The 5,561-nt window shown below is 47.9% G+C and overlaps 1 long non-coding RNA gene across 1 annotated transcript; it reads left to right on the top strand.

Moving 5' to 3' along the window:
* The first annotated feature begins 585 nt into the window (after positions 1-585).
* LOC133159334 (uncharacterized) lies at positions 586-4,562 on the top strand. Its single transcript, XR_009715681.1, has 2 exons — positions 586-2,777; positions 2,866-4,562. It is a non-coding gene; the product is annotated as an uncharacterized LOC133159334 (long non-coding RNA).
* Positions 4,563-5,561: the final 999 nt, after the last annotated feature.

Below are 5,561 nucleotides of genomic sequence, written 5' to 3'. Positions count from 1 at the left end.
GTTACAGCTTTAAATGAGAAGAATGCTGGCCAGCCTAATTTTCCTCCCCCTTTTGTCAGCCCTCTCCCGTTCCATCCTATCCCATGTCGTTCCATCCCATCCCATCCCGTCCCGTCCCTCTGGCACTACAGCCGTGTTCACAACTTTCCGAGCCTTCTTTGTGCTCAACACCTTCAGGAGCATTTGTGACTCACTTTTCACGAGTGACAAAACAATCGTTTCGTCGTCATATTGTAGTTTTATTTGTCCCCCAGTATGAAATTGCTCATTTGACAAATTTGAATGAAACGGGTGAACCATGGAGTTGAAAGAAAGATCCGCCGCATGTGACGTTTGGATGGCATGAACATGAGTTCAACTGACCCGGAAACATTTTCACTGTTGCTGAGGAACAGACGCGACAAGGGAGATAAGGTCTCCAAATAATGACGGCCACCCCCTTCCCTCGACTCCCCTCCCCGAATTTAATGGGGACAATTTCAGATGTGAACAAGCCACAAGTGTCGTCTGTACGCAATCGTAAAAAGCCTTGCATTGGACCGCATCAAACGACGAGCTTGTATTCTCTTTGGGCGGCCGTAAAACCAAGAATACCATTTACGGGCGCAATCCGCTAGCAAACACGCCAACTGTTGAGTCGGGCTCTCCGTGAAAGGTCATCTTTGGACGGACAAAGATCGTCACTGCATCAGGGTGGGTGGTCGACTTGGAGGAATCCAAATTTCAAGGTCGCCATTGAGCACGTGGGATCTGCTTCCTGTGACCTGATCCAATCTTCGACTGCAAAATTCCCAGATTTTGTTGGAAACACTCCGAGGCGCCGCGTTACTGTAGCAAATATTAAGCGAGGCAAAGCATCGCGAAATGACAAGTCGAGTCAAGTCCTCGCGAACACGTCAGGAGCCGGCTTCGGAAAGTCGCCGCACCATCTTGCCCCGTCACATATTCCCGCGTGACTTTGCACTGTCCTGTTGCTAGCTTGCTTTGCTAACTAGCAAAACGTTGTCTACGACTTGATTGTCTCATGCTAGCAAAGATGGGAAGAGCTGGAGAGAGCGTAAGCCGTGACTTCCTGAAGGAAGTTCGGGCCTTCGCATTCCCACTCCTTGCGTGTTTCGCTGACTGCCAAGGATGTCATTTCCCAACATGCGCTTTTTCATCTGCTCAAGTCATCTTGCTCCCAACCCAACAAGCGCAACAAGACGCTCGAGGCCCATAAAACGGAGACCGAAACAAAACACCAGTTGGGAAAACAAGAAGAGTCAGTGCGAGGCAAATCAAACGTGTTTACAGTTTTTTGCCTGCCAAATTCACATGATTCTTGCTCATGGACATCCACTTCCTGTTTCTGTCTTTAGGTCTTCCTCTTTGCCGTTAAGTAAAACTCATCAAGTTCTCACAAAGGCATTTTAGTTAGCTCCATAAACAGACATTTGCATCTTGGCTCGCTTGCCGTTCCTACTCCAAGCGATTCCGAAGGCAGAGTGCTGGAAAGAAAGTTAACCAAACAAGTCCCGGCAACAAAGAGGAATTCCGCTACGGGTGACGAATGATCACGCATAGCCAAACGACTGCAGTCATCAGTCACACACTCGGGAAGCGCCTCCGAGCCAGAGTGGAAGAAATGGAAAAACAAAAGGAGTCCATTGGGCCACTGGGAAAAGTCGCAGCACCGCGTTGAAATTTGTGTTCTGCGTTTGCCACCGAAACCGTAGCGGAATAAGGTCGACGCGATTATGCCACTCATGGGGATTCCTGCAAATTCGGGCCGCAATTCCACCAGCGGGTTTGCTTCGACATGGTCGAGAGGAAATCATTTTCACCTTGTGGAAAATGTGAGGAGAACCGAGGCCATGGCGCATGAGTCATTAGCCAGCTATCTTTGGGGGGGGGTTCTTGCCTCGGCCAGCCGGACTTGTTTACTTTGTAGACAGAAGAGTTGGGAGGCACATGAGGGGACGAGAGGATGGTCGTTAAAGTTTCTGGGACCGTCTTGCGGAGTTGAACACGTGGTCGCCCGCCTCGTGTCGGAAATACTTCGTTTGTCAAGTTCGCTGTTGGAGAGTGACAGCTGCCAACATCCTGGCGAGGTCCAATGGCCCATGACTTACTTGAAAAGCAGAAGGTTTCTACTCAATCCCAAGTTTCACTGATAATTGTCTGTCTCCCTTTTTCTGAATTGGACGGGAATGTGAGGAAAATGATCATTGTCAATGAGTGCCAAAGACAAAATGCTTGAAGGACACGCTTACCCTGAATCATTTGATCTAGGCCATGGCAAAGCCAGTCAAAGTTCAGCTTTAACCAATTGCAAAGCTCTTTGCTACAACAGCTGAGACATTTTAGTTCACTCGGTTGAAAATGGCGGTGGCGTAGCAAATGCAGAAGGCTTCCGAGCGCCGTTAACCGCAAGCTTGGAAGCAATTCTGCAAACGGAGGCAGAAAATGTCCAGAGCTTTTGGAATAACGCCGTCTCGTCTTACAGTCTATAGTGAAGGAGATGAGGTCAGCCCGAGTCTGGAAGTACAAAATGTGGAGGGTTTACAAAAGCATTATTATTTATTGGAGTGACTCAGAGCGTGTCTGGCAATGGCGTCCTCTAGTGATGCCACATCTTTATTGGTAGGATTTTGCCTTCTTGGTTACCACAGCCAAGGATGGGTGGGCGTCATGACTGTTGTACCCCAGCACATTGCTCAGTGCAAAAGCACAAAGCTGCTTCTGTCCAAAAAGGAGTCAACCAAATGACGCCTTATCATTGGCAGGGGCTCAAAAAGGTAACTTGAAGCCTCTCTCAGGCGGTTGTCCAGCTGCCAGACCTGAAGCCCTTCCACCCTCAGCCGTAATGCTTTTTTTCCACCGCAGGACCGTTACGAGAGAGCTGAAAGTCGCCGTGGTCGCCGAGCTGAGTGAGTGATGGGCAAGCAAAGGTGACCTGAGGCAGATGGCAGATGCGTGAGTCATGACAGCTCCTACGTATGTGCAGAACTCTTGCAGTTGCTCCCGGGAAGGAAGGAAGGATCAGGAACAGCGCCTGCAGTGACGCGTGTGTGCCTGCCGCTTATCTTTTGATTTCACCGGCAGCGTGTTCGGCTTCCTCCACAATAATTCACGGAGCTCAGCTTTCTTATCGGGTACGGACTTGTTTGCTGCGAAAGGAAACGCTAAGTGGGTTGCTCCACGAGTCAAGATGCTCGCTCGTTCCTTCAAAGCCAGCCTCCTCTTTTTTACTTTTTATTTTTATTTATTTGGTTATTTTAATATATATATATAATATATATATATATATATTTTTATTTTTTTTTTTATTTGTACACACACACAAAACATTATTATAGACTACAATGATAGACGATTTTGTCTTGGTATGTGTCGTTGATCAACAATATTTAAATGTGTCAGTGACAAATCTGCTTTTGTGGCTCTTCATGGTGCACAGGGAATGTACACTGAAGCTCAAGTCAAACAATGACCTCATTGCTCCGCCCCCCCCCCCCCCCAGACTGGGACTGGCAGAGTCATTATCGTTGTTTCCTGTCGATGCAACTGGCCTGGAATCCCCCACTTTAAAAGTGCTGGCCAAGGGGCAGAAAAGGTTGAGGGGGCAAAGCTGTGCGCTCGATGATTTCGGGACGGACGGACGGACGGACAGGGGACGCTCGCTGGTCCTGGCTTACAGCTGCCCCTTCATTCCTGTTCCTCCAGAGAAGCGCGGCTGCTTTCTTCACATTATTTGGCGTTCAGCTTCGTCCCATTTGCTTTGTGCAAGTGTTCCTTTAAGAAGTGGGTCAAAGCGAGCTCCCCAGAGTTCTGATTTTCATCATTTGCGCTCTTCCCTTCAGCCATGTTTACTTTCGACATAGTATCTATCATTCGCCTTGCGCTCTGAGAAGGGGCTGAACATAAGCTCCGCCCGTAATACACCTTCTAACGGAATGAGATGATTATTTGACGAGGTAATCCATCATCTGAACAAAAGTGGAAGGGGAAGGCCTCGCCGTGGCTCCCCCTTTCAAAAGCTGCGAGTCTCCACTTGCCTCAGGACGCCTGAGAAGAGTGCAGCGGTTCAAGAGAAAGGACAATCTGTATTGTATTTTTCAACATTTCCACGAGAAAAAGCTGCGGGCTGATAGCGAACGGCGGCCCGTGAGAAAAAGCTGATGGCTGATAGCGAGGATCGGGCCACGGCCCTTTTCGTCACGATGGCATGACTTCATCTTCTGCACACAGAAGTGCTTTCATATTTTCTAAAGCCGAGCTAGTGTGAACGCTCCATGATTTACAAGCAGCCTCAGTGTTCAACGAGTCTCGCCCTTTTGAAGGGTGAGCGCAAATTTCCAGGTCATGCACTGTAAGTGTCTGAACGGGAAAATGTGCAGAAAGGTGCCTAAGCTCAGCGACACCAAAAGATGGCAGTGGGCTTGAAGGGCCATTTCCTACCAAGAGGCCTGTAATCACTTGACAGGCTAATATTGATGGTTGCAAAAGAAGTGACACCCAATGCTTTTGTGCAGGTTGTTGTCTTGGAGTGAAACATCAAATAAAATAGTGAGTACAACGTATCAGACATGAAATCTCTTGTTCAGCACACGGTCCAGCGACGGAAGCTCACCTTTTCTTCTTTCAATGTGGAATGAAGAAGGCCAAGAGGAAAACATTCCTCCCATCTGAGCAGGCAGCCAGCCAGCCAGCCAGCTGTGCCAGTGTTTGTGTCTGATTTGAAACACAATCAGCTTTTCAACAACACTTGTTTTTACCTACAATGGACACAAATTGGAGTTTTGGTCCACCTAGTCCAAATGTGTCCTTTCCGAGGAGTTTGGTTGGGATTCTTTGCTCGATTGAAGTAAAGCCCTGCACATTTGATGGCCCAGCTTGTTCACTGTATCGATTTATATTTGAAGTTAGGCTGCCTTCTAGTGGCAACATGAAGAAATGTCATTTGTCTCTGAACAGTTGGTTTGTTTGTTTGTTTGCTTGCTTGCGTGCGTTTTCATCACAAGACCTCTCTTTTGTTCCGAGTCAAATGAACCTAATGAGATCCAAAGCTAGAAGATTTGCATGTTTCAAAATCACAAATGAACACGGTGCCAAATTTATAGCAAGAACTCAGCAAAGCAGGGGAACCTTTAGAGCGAAAATTATTTTCCTTGGCTAAAGAACATTTGCAAATTGGAAACAAAAAGACAAGTTCAAAGCATGGTGCCAGCGAGCAGGAAAATGGAGCTTATGTTTCAGGTATGGTCAGCCAACGGACGCCTAATGGTGTGCTGTCGTGCTGTCGTGCGTGTGCTGTGCTTCCTTGCATGCTGTCCATGCAGCACTTGAGCAGGTTGTCCTCCACAGTCACGTGGTCACGGGGAGAATCTTTTTTTTTTTTTTTTTTCTCAAAACCCATCCAAAAAAAAAACCACTTGGCGTGTTCTAGAGGACCGAGGACTTAACTTTGTGTTTTTTCCCGGATTGCGGTGCAGTTGCCCCAGGTATGAAGGCGAAGGCGTGCTTGCTTGCACGCTGGAGGAGGGATAGGATGCTGAGTCGCGTTTTTTCCCCCCAATGCA

Source organism: Syngnathus typhle, linkage group LG9 (genome assembly GCF_033458585.1).
Source record: "Syngnathus typhle isolate RoL2023-S1 ecotype Sweden linkage group LG9, RoL_Styp_1.0, whole genome shotgun sequence".
Taxonomy (NCBI): Eukaryota; Metazoa; Chordata; class Actinopteri; order Syngnathiformes; family Syngnathidae; genus Syngnathus; species Syngnathus typhle.
The sequence above is the reverse complement of the archived record's forward strand: the minus strand, read 5'-3'. Positions and strand labels throughout refer to the sequence as shown.